Genomic DNA, 16,352 nt, shown 5'->3' with positions numbered 1-16,352 from the left:
GAGGAAGCGTTGGAGGAGGAGGAGCCGGTAGTGGCGCTTGTGGCGCTTGGGGGTAATGCATCAAAAAAGGATGTAGCTGAAGCCGAGTCCAGCAAGAAGAGTGCTGACCAGGCGGCAGCTGCTAATATTGAAGATCTGCCCCCTTCTTAAGCTTTATGTATTCTTTCCACGGCCTGCGTGCCGTTTGTTTTGTATTTACCCGGCTAGGGGGCCGGGGCTTTGAATATTTTGCCGGTCTTTAATGACCGGCTTCTTTTTAATGAATTTTTGTTTTGCCTCAAATTTGTCTAAGTATTCCATATTCTAATATCCAATTTTTCACTAGACCGACTGTTTTACATGGCCGATAGTTGTAGACAGGTACGGATAGTTAGTCACGCCGCCTATGCCCCTGGACGACTGGTTGTCTGTTTCCAGGATAGACGATCAGTGGGCAATTTATCCAATCGGTATTTGAACTATTTTAAGGTCTGGATCCTTTTTAGGCAGGCGGTCCTGTCATTTGTAAATTTAACCAAGTAGGAATGTGGTCTGACCAAGTAAACATGAGTGTTACCTAGTCGCCAAGGAACTGAGTAGTAGAGATAACAAGCGGCGGGTACCGGTTGTTTCCCTTTATTCGCCAATGTTTGTTGGCTTTTAACTCATAATTTGTTAACCTAGCAGGAGTAGTGGTTGAGAGCCCCTGTTTGCTAAAAACAGGCGGACGACTCATACCTTTTAGGCTCCATACTAAGTTTGAGGGAGTGACTATAAGTTAACATAGGAGTTACTTAGTCTCCGTCACACTCTAGATTGAGTAGTAGAGGTACCAGGCGGCGAAGGCCGGCTGATCCCCTTGATTCGCCAATGTTTGTTGGCTATTAACTCAATAGGTTACCTAGTAGGAATAGGGGTTTGAGTGCCCCTGTTTGCCAAAAAACAGGCGGTCTACTCAAACCTTTTAGAATCCATACCAAATTTGAGGGAGTGACTATGAGTTAACGTTGGAGTTACTCAGTCGCCGTCACTCTTGCTTGAGAAGTAGAGGTACCAGGCGGCGGAGGCTGGCTAGACCCCTTGATTTGCCAAAGTTTGTTGGCTATTAACTCAAGAGGTACCCCCTGCATTTATCCCAAGTAATACAGGCGGTCATCTGACTCAGATGTCAACTGCTACCACTGGTTTGGTTAGTGATAGAGTTATCCTTGTCTCAAAAACGGCTACGTGGTTGCCCTTGGGGACAGTCGTATAGGTGCCGTGTAATTAGTTTATAGAGCAATGTTCCACCCAAAAGGGAGCTGCTCTCTGCGACGAATTTCATCCGGAGGGATGCCGCCGGACGCCTGCTATGATGTTGGGACAGGTCGTATTAGTCTTGAAGGTTTGATCAGTTGGCTTGGCGCCTGGTCTGATCATTCGGCTTGTGGCCTTGGTTAGTTCTTGGTGAACGTAGGTGCTAAGTAAGAAGAGGGTAGCCGCCTGTTAGGAACAGGGTCGGCCATGCCCTAATCTTTTTAGCTAAGTATAAGGGGGGTGGCTGAGTGTTTGGAACCAGTCGGCCATCTTCTTATGGAGAGTAGCCGACTATATGTCCAGACGACATGCCCCTATTTTGAGTAAAATACTCAATGGAGAGTAGCCGACTGTAAAGGTACATACGGCATGCCCCTCTGAAGATAGAGTGAAAAACTCAATGGAGAGTAGCCGACTGTAAAGGTACAGATGGCATGCCCCTCTGAAGAGAGTAAAACACTCAATGGAGAGTAGCCGACTGTAAAAGGTACAGACGGCATGCCCCTCTTAAGTAAGAATAAAAATTAAACATGGAGAGTAGCCGACTATTTGTTAGTAGGCGTGCCCCTCTTAGTACAAAATTGAATAGTAAGAATGCAAACTTTTATTAAGTAGCTCTTGACTATTTACATCATTCAAAAGAAATATTTCTTAAGATTATCTACATTCCAAGTTCGAGGCAACGGATGTCCGTCTGGTGTTTCCAGACGGTAGGTACCGTCCCTGACTTCCTCACAGATTCGGTAGGGTCCTTCCCAGTTGGGAGTTAGTTTGCCAGACTCATTAGCCCTACCAACTGCTTCCATTTTTCTAAGTACAAAGTCCCCTACTTTGAGTGGACGCCTGTGTACTTTTTTGTTGTACGATCTAGTCATTCTCAGGCGATAGATTTCATGGCGCAAGACAGCATTGCCCCTCTTTTCAGGAAGGGAGTCTAATGCCAGGCGCATGGCTTCCCAGTTTGCCTCTTCGTAGTGTTCTATTGGAAGAACAGCTTCCGCACCGTAAGTTAGGAGGAATGGAGTTTCTCCAGTCGCCCCTTTTTCAGTCGTCCTAATGGCCCAGAGAACATGTGGTAGTTCATCCGCCCATAGGCCGCCTGCTCGTTCAATCTTTTTCTTGAGACCGTCCGAGATGATTTTATTAAAGGCTTCTACCTGGCCGTTTGCTTGTGGACGACCGACAGATGCAAAGTAGTTTGCAATTCCTTGGTCACCCAACCAGCTTTTGAGAACAGGCGTCTCAAATTGGGGACCATTATCAAAAACCATAGATATGGGAACCCCGAACCGAGTGATGACATTTTTCCAAATGAATGAAATTACATCTTTCGTCTTGATTCCCTTTACAGCCTCCGCCTCTACCCATTTAGTGAAGTAGTCAACGGCAACAAGTATGTACCTCCTTCCGCCTGTAGCAGGCGTATATGGACCCAGAATGTCCATGCCCCACTTAGCAAACGGTAGTGGGCTATGAATGGTAGTGAGGTCAGTAGCCGGATGGTGAATTAGTTTGCCAAACCTTTGGCACTTGTCACATTTTTTCACCATCTCCATTGCATCTGCTTCCAAAGTAGGCCAAAAGTAGCCCTGCCGCCTTGCCCTTTGAGCAAGCGTCCTACCGCCTATATGAGAAGCACAGTAACCAGAGTGAAGATCGTCTAGTATCTCTCGTCCCTTTTTTGGAGTAACACACTTTAAGAAGGGTTGAAGGTACCCCCTTTTGTGAAGTTCTCCCTTTATCATTTCAAAACAGGTGGCTCGTTTTTTCAGTGCTGCCGCCTGTTGAGGATCATCCGGCAGTGTACCGTTTGTCAGATATGCCCTGATTGAATCCATCCAGGTTGAGCTTTTGTCTAGGATTCCAATAGGGTTTTCCTCGATGCTTCTCTTCTCCATTACTTCCCAAAAAACAGTTCGAGGAGTATCAGAGGAGGCGGATGATGCTAATTTTGACAGTGCATCCGCCTGGTTGTTTTCTGATCTCGGCACTTGGATCAGATGGAAATCCTCAAGGGAGCCGACTGCTTGTCGGACCGCCTGTAAATACTTGATCATGGCCGGATGGGTTGCTTCGTATTCGCCATTGTACTGACTCACTATCAATTGTGAATCGGAACAGGCGTCTATTTTTCTTGCCCCTGCCGCCTTGCACATGCGGATCCCGGCTAGTAAAGCTTCATATTCTGCCTCATTGTTTGAAGCCTGAAAACTGAAGCGTAAAGCATACTCGTACATGTCGCCCTCTGGCGACTGACATATGACGCCTGCTCCACAACCATTTGAAGTAGAGCTTCCGTCCACATATACCTTCCATACTTGGTCTGGAACTTGAGAGTCAGGAGGACGAGTCATCTCTACAATAAAGTCAGCAAAGGCTTGCCCCTTCACTGCTTTTCTAGGCTCGTAAGTAACTTCGAGGCTCTGTATTTCTATGGCCCATTTGATCATTCGGCCTGACGACTCCATGATGGTAAGTGGCCGCTTGATAGGTTGGTCTGTATACACGACGACTGCATGTGCCAAAAAGTAGGGCTTCAATTTTTTAACAGCCATGAAGAGTGCAAGACCAAATTTCTCCACTAGGGGATACCTCAACTCGGCATTTTTCAGTACGTGACTGACAAAGTAGACCGGGAGCTGACAGCCGTCTCTTTCAGCAAGGAGAACAGCGCTTAACGCATGATCAGAGACGGCCAGGTACATGTAGAGTACTTCTTTGGGCAAAGGGCTGACCAGCCTCGGCAAGGAATGCAAGTGAACTTTCAATTTCTGAAAGGCGGCCTCAGCATCCGGCCCCCATTCAAACCTTGCCTTCTTCTTAATTGCCTGGAAAAAGTATAGGCATTTGTCGCCTGATCGGCTTAGAAATCTTCCCAAGGCCGCCAGACAACCTGTTAACTTCTGAACCTCTCGGATGGTACGAGGCGACTGCATGTCAATGACCGCCTGCACCTTCTCAGGGTTCGCCTCTATTCCTCTCTGATTGATAAGGAATCCGAGAAATTTCCCAGACTCAACTCCAAATACACATTTCTTGGGATTGAGCATGACATGGTGCCGCCTGAGTGTGGCGAAAGTTTCTCGGAGGTCCGACAGATGATCTTTCTGAAGTTTAGTCTTGACAATCATATCATCAATGTATGCCTCGACGTTTCTCCCAATCTGATCAAAGAACACAGTGTTTATCATTCGCTGGAAGGTAGCCGGGGCATTCTTAAGACCAAACGGCATGACCGTGTAACAGTATAACCCCTGATCAGTGACGAAGGCCGTCTTCTCCTGATCTTTCTTCCATAAAGGAATTTGATGGAAACCAGAATAGGCGTCCATAAAGCTCATCAAAGCATGGCCGGCTGTTGAGTCGACCAGGTTATCAATTTTAGGCAGAGGGTAACTGTTTTTGGGGCACGCCTTGTTTAAGTCTGTGTAGTCTACACACATTCGCCAGGTGCCATTCGGCTTTTTAACAAGCACCACATTTGCAACCCAGTCTGGGAAGTAACATTGCCGAATGAACCCTGCATCAAGTAATTTTTTAACTTCGGCGGCTGCCGCCTGACTTCTTTCTTCGCCATGGTTCCGCTTCTTTTGCCGTACCGGCTTCTTTTTCGGATCCACGGCCAGTTTATGTACCGCCAGATCAGGACTAATGCCTGGCATTTCATGGACTTTGAATGCAAAGATGTCCTTGTATTCTTTCAATAGTTTGTGAAAGTCGTCACCAAGGTCTCTCAGAGCAGTCGTCCCAACTTTGACTGTTCGGTCAGGACGTGAGTCGTCTAAGATCAGGTTCGCATGCTCACCAGTCGGCTGAGGGCGGAACTCATCCGACCGCTCCTCTGCCAATGATTGCTATTTTCTTTCTTTTCTTCCGGCCCCTGTCTGGGATGCCTTTCTCTTCTTGCCGCCTGCTTCTTGAACAGGCGCACTCTCCTTGACATTGTCAAGGTCTGTTTTTTCACCGCTTGACCCAGTGGCCATAACAGTGGGCTTGACATCCGAGAGATAGCACTCTCGGGCCATCCTCTGATCTCCCCTTAGGGAGCCGACTGTTCCATTATCCCTCTCAAACTTGAGCAACATAAGAGATGGGATTATAACAGCCTTGGAATTATTCAGGGTTGGTCGACCCAGAATCATGTTGTAGGCCGAGAGTTCTTCTACTACCAGGAACCGGACTACCATGTGTCGTCCTTCCCCTTTTTCGCCCAGGCGGATGGGTAAATCCACTCGTCCCAGTGGGTGGACGACTCCTCCTCCAAACCCTACTAATGGGTGGGAGGCCGGATGTATGCAATCAGTCTGATATTTTAGTTTTGACAGACATTTGCTACTGATGAGATCTGAGGAGCTTCCGGTATCTATGAGGATTCGGCCAACTCTCTGGTTGGCCACTTTACATTCAATAACGATAGGGTCGTCATGCGGCCCTCTTACCCCTCCTAGATCTTCTTCAGTGATGACAATCCCAGGAAATGAATATTTGGACGGTCGTTCTTGGTGAACGGAATTTACATCTAACCGCCTGATATTGTCTTTGTTGCCCCTAATAGTGGGGCCGCCTCCTGAGAAGCCGCCTGCAACGGTGTAGACGACTGCATCATCTGTATCGGAGCTGTCGGCCTGTTGATTCTTTTTGGCCGACTGCTTTTTTGAGGAAGTGTTCCCCGTAGATTTCTTGACATAAGTGTCAAGATCACCTTGCTCAGCCAGGCGGTCCAGATACCGCATGAGACTGATGCAGTCATTGGTGTGATGACCAACATCATCATGATAAGCACAGAATTTATCTAGGTTCCGGTTGTTTGCAGAACCCTTCATGGGGACCGGCTTCTCAATTGAGATCCGTCCCTTGATTTCTTTTAGGATAAACTGGTTATCTTTGTTAAACGCATACTTTGGGGAGTATGGTTTGAATTCTTTTTTCTTTTTCTGGGCCGGCTGTTTAGAGGAATCAGCCGCCCAGACCTCTTTTCTCTTCTCATCTTTGTTTGACGACTGTTTCTGTCGTCCTTCTCTTTTGTCGAACCTTTTCCCGTCCGACTGTTTTACCGTACAAAGATCAGTCGCCTGTATATAGGCTTCTGCTTCAATCAAGGCCTCTTGAAGAGTCGCCACCCTCTTTCGAACCAAATCAAATTTGAAGGTAGACCCGTCTTTGAGACCTTTGAAAAAGTCAGTATAGGCTACCTCATCCGGTAACCCTTGAATCTGTATTCTCATCAGGTTAAACCGCCTGATGTAAGAACGAAGCCCCTCCTTCTCGCCCTGCTGAATTGTTCCTAAATCAAGGGTCGTTTTCTTCGCAGGGATGTTCATGGCGAAGTTGGAGGTGAATAAGTAAGCAAGCGTCCTGAAGCTATTTACACAACCAGTCGGCAGGTTGCCGAACCATTATTGTGCGATTCCTTTGAGAGTCGCTGGGAAACACTTGCACCAAGTGGGATCATCCAACCCTTGAAGGTACATCAGGTTGGTGAATGCCATCAGATGGTCTTCTGGGTTAGTAGTGCCGTCATAGGCGCCTACTAGTACATTTTTCACTTTGGCCGGCTGAGCGGCTTCAGTAATTTCCTTGGAGAAGGCCGACGGCTGTTCACCAAGTCTAAGCAACCGTAGCTGCCAGTCCATAGGTTGGACGTTTTTTGCTGCAGGTCCACCAAACGGAGGTGGCTGCAAAAAATATTGTTGTTGCGGCACAAATGGTAAGTTTGGTACTGCCTGGTCGCTATGAAAGTTGGACTGACGGGAGGTGCCGCCTGACTGACTCTCATGATACGACTGAGTATGCCTCATCGAGGCATTTCGCAGACTGTCTTGAAAGTTTGAAGTAGAGGCCGACTCTGACAATCAGTCACTCTTCTTCTGCTCTAGCAGTAGCCGAGCGTCTGTGAATGTTTGCTTCGACCCGTCCGCCTGAATATGACGAACAGGTTTCCTATTTCCTGTAGGAAAACGTAATTTTTTGAAATCAAGGGCAGGTGGCTCCCGCTTCCTAGATTTAGGATGAGGAGTCGCCTCTCGCCCTTGAACTGGCTTCCTCTTTAGTGAAGTGGAGGGTTTCTTAGCCGACTGCTCCTTGACTGGAGCAGGCGGCTTCTTGTTGATCAACTCTTGAATCTCTCCCTTGAAGTTCCTCATGAAGGTCATGAGTTCGTTCCTTGTGATGGGAGCAGACCCATCAGTCGGCTGTTGCCGAACAGGCGGTGCGCCTGCTGGCTCACTTCCAGTTTGAAGATGTTACCGTTCCCTCCTTTCGGTATGACGGGTACGTCGGGCCCTTAGGGTCCCGTCTGAAGCTGTGTGAGCTTCAACTTCAAATTCACTCTCGGTATCATGGTCCGACTAAACTTGAGGGTCGTCTAGGGGACGCCTCTCTACAGGAGTCGGTACAGACTTGGATGCCATCTCAGAAGTACTCTCCCCACAGCTGGCGCCAAATGTTTCGGGGTTTTCTGATGTCCTGCGGGAGAGTTACAATTCCGAGACTGGAACCGGACGCCTGTACCTGCAAAATAACGGAGACTCCTGGTGGTGGGAGCTCCGCCTCCAACGGTCAAGTTAGTACTTGATTAAGGAGTAATTAATGCAGAAATAAAAGTAATTGGGTCTCTCTAGGTGAGAGTGTTTAATGTAGGTAATCTGCTTTGTTAGCGAGATCAGCCGGTTATTACTGTGTGTAATTAAGGTGTTTTTTCGTAATCCCCCTTAATGAGGATTAAGGGGGGTATTTATAACCTTGGGAAACGTGCCCATCCTAGGTTTAGGTTAACCTAGGGCTGATTGGGCTTCCCTCGGAAGTTGGGCCTGGGTGGCCGGTTTCTCCATTAGGCATGGAGTATGCCACATGTCATGACATAATAGGTCCAAGGTGGACGAATAAGCGCGTGCCACGTGGCAAGCCCTGACAGTTCCAACTGGGGGACACTTGGCAAGACCTGATTGGCCTACGTGGCGCATTCCGATTGGTGGGAGCAAAATCCCCTAATCAGTACTTACATTGATAAAGTACTGGCATGATTCAACATGGAGAATTCCAAAAGAGGGCACCCACCCATGTCCCATGGCGTGACTCTCAGCAAGAAACAGTGTCCACAGACACCTGTTGAGCGAGAGAGAATGGATCAGATTCCATATGCTTCGTTAATTGGGTCGATCATGTATGCCATGATATGTACTAGGCCAGATGTATCGTATGCTTTAAGCGCTACGAGCCGATACCAATCAAACCTAAGAGAGGAGCATTGGACCAAATCCTTACTCCCACCATAGACCGAAATTTATCCTTGTTCCTTTTCAGGTACTTTAGGATATTCTTGGCCACATTCCAATGCCCCTTTCTTAGGTTGATTAGTATCAACTCGTAGCACTCAAGGCATACGATACATCCGGCCTAGTACATATCATGGCATACATGATCGATCCAATAAGCGAAGCATATGGAAACTGACTCATCCTCTCTCGCTCATCCGGTGTCTTCAGACACTATGTCTTGCTGAGAGTTATGTGATGTGACATGGATAGGTGGCTTCTTTTGGCTTCCTCCATATTGAATCGTGCCATTACCATATAGATATAAGTACTTTGGCTCAATCTAATTATTTATTTAGATCAATCCCGATAGATCTTGATGCCCAATATGTATTGTGCCTCTCCCAAGTCTTTCATTGAAAAACACTTTCCATGCCAAGCCTTTACAGACTCAAACATTAGAATGCTATTTCCAATGAGCAATATGTCATTGACATATAAGACAAGGAATGCAATGTCACTCCCACTGAGTTTCTTGTATACAAGACTCATCTAGATTCTTGATAAAACTAAACTCACTAATGGCTTCATTGAATCGCAGATTCCAACTTTTGCTTGCCTACTTTAGTTCGTAAATGGACTTCTTAAGCTTGCATACCTTCCCAACAATGTTTGGATCTACAAAACCTTCCGGCTGTGGCATGTACAAACTTCCCAAATCCCATTAAGGAAGGCGGTTTTGACATTCATTTGTCATATCTCATAATCATTATATGCGGAAATTGCTAAGATAATCCGGACCATGAATTTGACTTAAACATGGCGACTAGCAAAAAGGTTTCATCATAATCAACACCATGAATTTTTCTGTAACCTTTTGCCACCAATCTAGCTTTGTAAACATATACATTTCCATCTTTGTCGGTATTCAACTTGAAAATTCATTTACAACCTATAGGTGTGTAACCTTCGGGCAAATCAACCAAGTCACAGACTTGATTTTGAACGAGGCGTGAAATCAATCAAGTTACAAGTTCGAGTTAGGCCATAGCCTCCCATTAGCCTAGCCATCAGAGGGCTAGGCTATCTCGAGCTAGCATGTGCATGGCAATGCTAGTCGCAAGCCTAGCATGTTAGGCGTGCTAAGCCCTTGCATGCTAGCTAGCCACCGCAAGCATCGCAACCTTGCGTGTGTGCTAGCATGCCATGCGCCCAGCCATCGCAAGGTTAGGCCTTGCTAGCATGCTAGGCGCTGGCAGCAACAGCATGGCACAACACCACGCACCAAGCAGCAGCGAGGCATTGCGTGCTGGCTGGGTGCGCATGCATGTTGGCTATATGCGTGTGTGTGCGTGTGTCTCACATAGCAGCGCCCAGCACCATGCACCAAGCAGCAGCGAAGCAATGCGTGCTGGCTAGCCTTGTGCTGGTTGGCTGCGCATTCATACGGGCTGTGTGCGTGTGTGCTAGCTGGCTGGCCAGGCTACCCAGCCTTGGTGCTAGGCGCCAGCTGGCAGCCTTGGTAGCTAAGGCAGGCTGCCAGCCAGCCACTTGGATGAGGAAAGCCGGTTTTCTTATGGGGAACAAGGGTGTGAGCTTTGCATTGGGGAGCAAGGCTATTGTCCCCCTTGGAAATGGTCCTCACCTAATCTCTCATCCTCCTTGTGCCACTTGTAACTTATTAATTGAATTGCAATTTTATTTTTATTTTAATTAAATAAAATGGGATAATTGCAGATCACCCACATTGATTGAGAATGGGAATTCAAGGTTCATTTCCCTATAAATACCAAGATTTTGGGATTTGGGAAGAACACTTGAGTGGAACTAAAAAGGCATCTCCTTAGAAAAGTGAGAAAACTTTAAGTTCGTAAACCTCTAGTTTTTTTGGTCGGGTCCCGACTAACCTTCGGGACTTGGACCGTTCGGGTCGGTTTCGTGGGTACGAGCCGACGGAGACCTTCACATTTGCGGGGTTGAAGTTTTGAAGTAAGAGCTCGGGATTCGAGAGAAGCATGCGTCGAGGGTAAGAATGTCTTTTCCTTCTCTATCTTAATTGTTGTTTAATTTATGATTGCATGCTTAGTCGCTTTAATTAGTGTGTGGGTCTTGGGTGGGTTTCTTCTTCCGCGTAAAGTCGGACTCTAACGAAACCTAACAGTGGTATCAGAGCCGCGCTCACTTTAATTATTGTGACTTATAATTAATTAAGGTGATTTAAAATGGATTTAAATTTCTGATTATGCTTTCTAATTGGATTAGAAGCTCGTTTTAATTATTTTAATCTCGTATTTTTTACTAATTTGGCTGATGAACCCAGATTTCGACTTTAAAGTAATGAATTTTGGGTAGAATCGATGTTCTAAATCGTTTCTGACCCTTTTAGGATTGTCTAGAAGCCAAAATCCACTTAGAAATATGTTTATTGAGGGTTTTTTCGTTTTTTAACGAAAAATTTTAAATGTCTTAACCTTGATTAATTATTGCATGTTGAAGGTAGATTAAATGTATGGTTGCATCCCTAATCTATTGCAATTATAAACCTCATTAAGCATGTTTATGAAGTCATAATTGGTGCTTAATTTGGTGTGTTCATTTTTCACATAAACTTGAATTTTTCACATTGTTGCAAATAAATTGCTTCAAGTGTGAATGTTTATGGTGAATTTGCAATTTTGAAGCCCCTAAAAATTTCAAAGATTCAATCTTTAATTGTTTATTTGGTTGGAACTTTGATTGCTAAATTTCATGTTGAACTAATTTTTGGATTTAATCCTTTTTTGTGTTGATTAAAGTCCTTAAAGTTCAAAACTTGTGATTGAATTTTGATTAATCTTCATATTAGAAGATGCAATTTTTCAATTTTACACAAGTTATTGTTGGAAAAATTTTCATTGGATGAAAGGGTTTATTTTTCCAACCCCTTTAATTTTGTCAAATCTCATCATTAATTTTGATTAAATTAATTATGAGTGTAGCCCATCAATTTTTTATAGCATAAGAAAGACCTAAATTATTTTAAGAATGGTTCTTTAATAATTTAGGCTTGTGCACCATTAAAAATTGAATTTAATTAAGTTTGACTTGTTTTAATATCATTTTTCGCCTAAATTGATTTTAAAATAAATTTAGAATTAATTTAATGTCACACGTATAACGGGATTAAAATCCCGAGAAAAAGCACTCAAATCGAGGCAAAACACCCAAGCGCCACCAAGGCTAGTCGGGCTGCTCTCACAGCCCACATGTGGCTGCCTTAGGTGCACACAAGGGTGCTCCACCTCAAATTGTTGTTGTTGTTATGTGGTTGGGCTCATGTGTGTGCTGCTGTGTGCGTGGTGCGTGGCGGATGGCTGCTGGCCATGCTTGTGCGTGCTGTTGGGTAGCCAGCATGCGTAGCATCCGCAACAAGCTGCTGGTGCCAGCAAGCGTGGCATGCGTTGCTAGGCATGCATGCCAGCACCTAGCACAGACAACCGCATCTCCCAAGTGCTGTTAGGCAGCCATGGTGCGATCCCACGTTTTTTTGGGTGGGTCTATTTCTTGCTTGAATTGTGCTATCGTTTTTTGCAAAATTTTTCCGTTTTAATTTATTTAATTATTTTACGAGGCTAGGCCTCGGTTTTTCCGGCTTTTGCAAAATTTTAATTTTGACAAAATTTGGGTTAACCTGCTTAATTAATTGGATTAATTAAGTTGGATGCGGAATTTAGTGGGAGCTTCGTTAATTGCATGAAATAATTGCGTCTTAATTACATAAAATGTTAAACAACTTTGATTAGTTTTAATTAGGCGCGTTAATTGGATTAACCACCTAAGTTAGTTACTAGTTCGCGCGCGTTATGCATTGTTACTTGTTTTTCGTTCTAAAATGCATGGGACATTCACATATAGTGAATGGATGAATGGAAGATATATTGTTTCACAGGTTTCGTGAAAAATGGCAACTAGTGGGGTCTGATTAGGATAGTAAATACGGATTGCGATCCGTTATGTATTTTTGTAAATCTAAATACGGTCTGCGTACCGTTGCGTATTTTTGTACCTTAATATTTAGATTCACTACTACAAAAAAGGCCAAAGTGACCTGTCATAAATGCCATAAAAGACCTGTTTAGAGGAGGTCTCTAGCTCACAGGTCTCTTAGATAAGGAGACCTATTCAATACAATCAAAGAGACTTGTTACGTAGCGAAACAGGTCTCTTTCGATGTAATTGTGTCATATATCTATGAAGGCTAAGAGACCTATTATTGAACATAACAATTCTCTTTTAACATTAATTTTAAAATAAATAAATAAATTTTGATAATTTATTTATTAATTTGTAATTATTGTACTAAAAAGGCGAGAAATTGTAAATTAAAAAATGAAACAATCAGATAAACTTATTATTAAAATTTACATGTATATATCTTTCAAAAAAAAATTTACATGTATATAAAAAAAATTGTTGAAATAATTTACAAGTACTTATATAAGAACTTATTGGAATAATTTACGAGTACACCATAACCAACAACTCTCATTTTATTCAAAAGTGAACCCAACATATCCTTGCTTGGTAATTTCTTTAGCCCTCCATACATCAACTTCCTTGATCTGGCTTCTTAAAATGCTCATCAGCCTGTACACCATTTAGAAAATCATTAAAAAAAAAAAAACTCCAAGGCTCATAATTAATTCTGGTAAAAAACTTAATATCAAGAACAAAAAACCTTAGTAAGTAGTGATTTTACTGATTTAGCAACACCTCTCTTCCTTTTTCTCAATAGCCTATTACTTGCATTTGACTTACTAATCCCTCAACAAATTTGTATTTCCTTCGATCGAATTTATCTTTCAGCTGTTAAACATGACAGAAACTTTATATGATGTTCACCAATTTACCACTCAAAATCAAACCTTTTATTCGATGTTCACCAATCTACCACTCAAAAGTAAACCTTTTATACGATGTTCACCAAAAAACAGAAAAGGCTCCAACCAATTATGTAAAGTATACAAGATATCTACACAGCTAAACTCATCAGTTTACTTGGTGAAGACACTTACCTCCAAACCAATCAGTTTACTACTGGTCAGATATTTGATATTAACAGTTGCCCCTCTTCTCCCCTCCTCATCACCTAATAAAGAACAGTAAAAAAAAGATGCACAAATGAGACTCAAAACATTAATAGAATTTCTAAAAAAATTAATAGTAACATAAACTTCAAAGCAAACTAATTTGAATATGTATTTGCTACCGATAAGCTTGATGTATATATGTGCCATTTCGCAGGATTAAGAGTGGATTGACTATTATAGAAGTACTCCTTGAAAAATATGGTAAAAGAAATGAGCTTATAAATTTAACAAAGAAGACAAATGTACATAAAATTTTTATTGAAATTATGTATTCAGAGTAATGTAAATTGTGTACAGTTCTTAAACTTGTAATTAAATTGTAAACATTTCTAAATCAAATCTTTTATTCGATGTTCACCAATTTACCTCTCAAAATCTAATCTCACTCTTTTTTCAAATTTTACCAATTAACATTCAAATATCAAAATTCTTTAAATCCATCAATTCAAGTTCACCAATAATTTACTACTCGATAACCAATTACATCAAACCCATAATGCAATATTCACTAATCACCACTAAATCAAAACTTTTAACAAAATCTAAAATAAAAAAAAAATATTCCAGCAACTTAAAAGAGAAATTCCTGTAAAAGATTAGCAATTGTTTCAATTGTAGAAATTATGCTAATTAATCTAATAAACTGATCAATGTAAATGTTACCGAACCTGCATCTCTCTTAAACTTGAATTGCTTGTATTAATTTCTCCATTGATTTCAACTTCAAATGATTACGATTGCTTCATTAAAAAATCTGCATAATCACAACTACAATTGCAATAAACCTCTTCATATCACCACTAAATAGATCTCCGATCCTACTTTACGATCATGAACTTTCTACCAAAACCAGAATTAAGAACATTTCAATGAATATTTGACGAAAAAAATGAAATCCTAGGAGAAAGAAAGTGGGGAAACCTTTTAAAGAGATAGTTCATAGATTAACAACTAAGAGCCAAAGATAATCCATAATAGAACAACGAGAATGGAGGGTGGTGAGTCGCACCGATCAACAGACGACCTTGTTTTGCCTTTGCGTGTTTGTTGTACGGCGCGACCACGAACGCTGTCAACTAAACGACAGTCGTATTCCCAAATTATATGTATCGAACGACGAACGTCGGTTGTGGCGACCCTAAAAATTGGACGATCGATGGTTGGTGGCAATTTCTTCCTTGGATAGCTTCAATGGAGGAAGAAAGTGAAAGAGAGAAAGGAAGGGGAAGACCGAAGACCTATTTAATTAAGGTGAGGAAGAGGAGAGAGAAAAGGAAGGTAAACAAGTTACGATTAGGCGAGGGTTGGTTTGCTTTTAGAAAAGAAATAGTGATTGCCTTATAATATATACGCACATAAGAGACCTGTTAAAATCAATATGGGGTCTCTTTTGCCACTCCCTCAATCTTCTACGTGGGCCCTTTGACACATTAGAGACCTGTTATCGCTAATATCATATCTCTTATGTCAAAGAGACCTTTTGTATTAGCTAACAGGTCTTTTATCATAGGTCTCTTTGACCATTTTTGTAGTAGTGATTAATCCTAGTCGTAGTTGCTAGTAATTTTATTTTGGCAAAGATGTCTCAAGATGGCGTTTCTATGAAGACGAGCCAAGATGAAAACTCTTGAAGATTTGAAGATTTCAAGGGGTCATGCAAGTTGCCAAATGCATCTTATTTCATGTTTTCTATATATAATTGTTCTTATATATGTGAATGATATGTTAGGTGCATGTTTAGGATTTCAAATGTTGCGATGATTAATTGAGTTCACTTAAATCAAACAACATAGAAACCCTAGGTCCCTAAAATATGGAGCTAAAATATTCTGATAGGCGTGTCGCATACCTAACAAAAATAACCTAACTAAGTAAGGATCGAATCCCAAGAGATTAAGGTTCACCGAATTAAATAGACTCAAATTATCACTATGCAAGTAACAATCAATGGTGAAATATTCTAAGAACTAATATATAAAGAACTCAATAAATCGAAAGAATGTGATAAATCATTGAACTAAAACATCCAAGATCAAGTATCACCACAATTACGATCAATGCAATTATCTATCTACCCCTAGCATACAAATCCAATTAACATGGGGAAAAGCAAACCCTAATCAATACCAAGGACCTCTCTCGAGTATTAATGGCTTCTCTAACCACAATCAAGCCTATTCTCATGGAATCATGCAAATTAGAGACATTAGATGCTTTACTTCGCTTCCCAATTATCAATTCAACTACCCTCGTGATGAATCTTAAACCCTAAACTGATTTAATCAAATCCGTTAAAACCCAACTCTCATTATAATTAAAACTATGGAATAATAACAATACTAATTATCTCTAATCTAATATTGGCATAATCACAATCAAATTAGCATAAATAATCGCAATTGTTATTAGAGAATTTAAAGAATCAATTCATGCATCAATCACAATTGGGCTACCCTAGATCTTGGAATATAAAAACTACTCACACATATTAGCAACCCCTAAAACAATAATCAATGGAGAAAACATAATTAAAAACAACAATAATTGAAAGAGAAGAGAAAATAGATGAATACCAATGATGCTTCAATTGAAATAACTCAAATTGTTGATGAACAATAATTAAATCTAACGAGTAATTAAAATGCTTGAAAGAAGGTAACTAGGGTTCTAGAGAGGGAAAAATAAAGCTTAAGGA

At 42.0% G+C, this 16,352-nt stretch overlaps 1 long non-coding RNA gene across 3 annotated transcripts; it reads right to left on the bottom strand.

The window, feature by feature from the left end:
* Positions 1–12,918: 12,918 nt before the first annotated feature.
* LOC110704221 lies at positions 12,919–14,982 on the bottom strand. Of its 3 annotated transcripts, none has more exons than XR_002507877.1 (4): positions 14,579–14,982; positions 14,326–14,425; positions 13,583–13,656; positions 12,919–13,154 (listed from the first exon to the last, which is right to left on the bottom strand). It is a non-coding gene; the product is annotated as an uncharacterized LOC110704221 (long non-coding RNA). The 3 variants fall into 3 exon arrangements; XR_002507876.1 differs by having other exon boundaries at positions 14,326–14,411; positions 14,579–14,981; XR_002507875.1 differs by having other exon boundaries at positions 14,326–14,980.
* Between the last annotated feature and the right edge of the window lie 1,370 nt (positions 14,983–16,352).

The sequence above is a fragment of the Chenopodium quinoa genome, unplaced genomic scaffold, assembly GCF_001683475.1.
Source record: "Chenopodium quinoa cultivar QQ74 unplaced genomic scaffold, ASM168347v1, whole genome shotgun sequence".
Classification (NCBI taxonomy): domain Eukaryota; kingdom Viridiplantae; phylum Streptophyta; class Magnoliopsida; order Caryophyllales; family Amaranthaceae; genus Chenopodium; species Chenopodium quinoa.
This window is presented reverse-complemented; position numbering and strand designations above follow the sequence as displayed.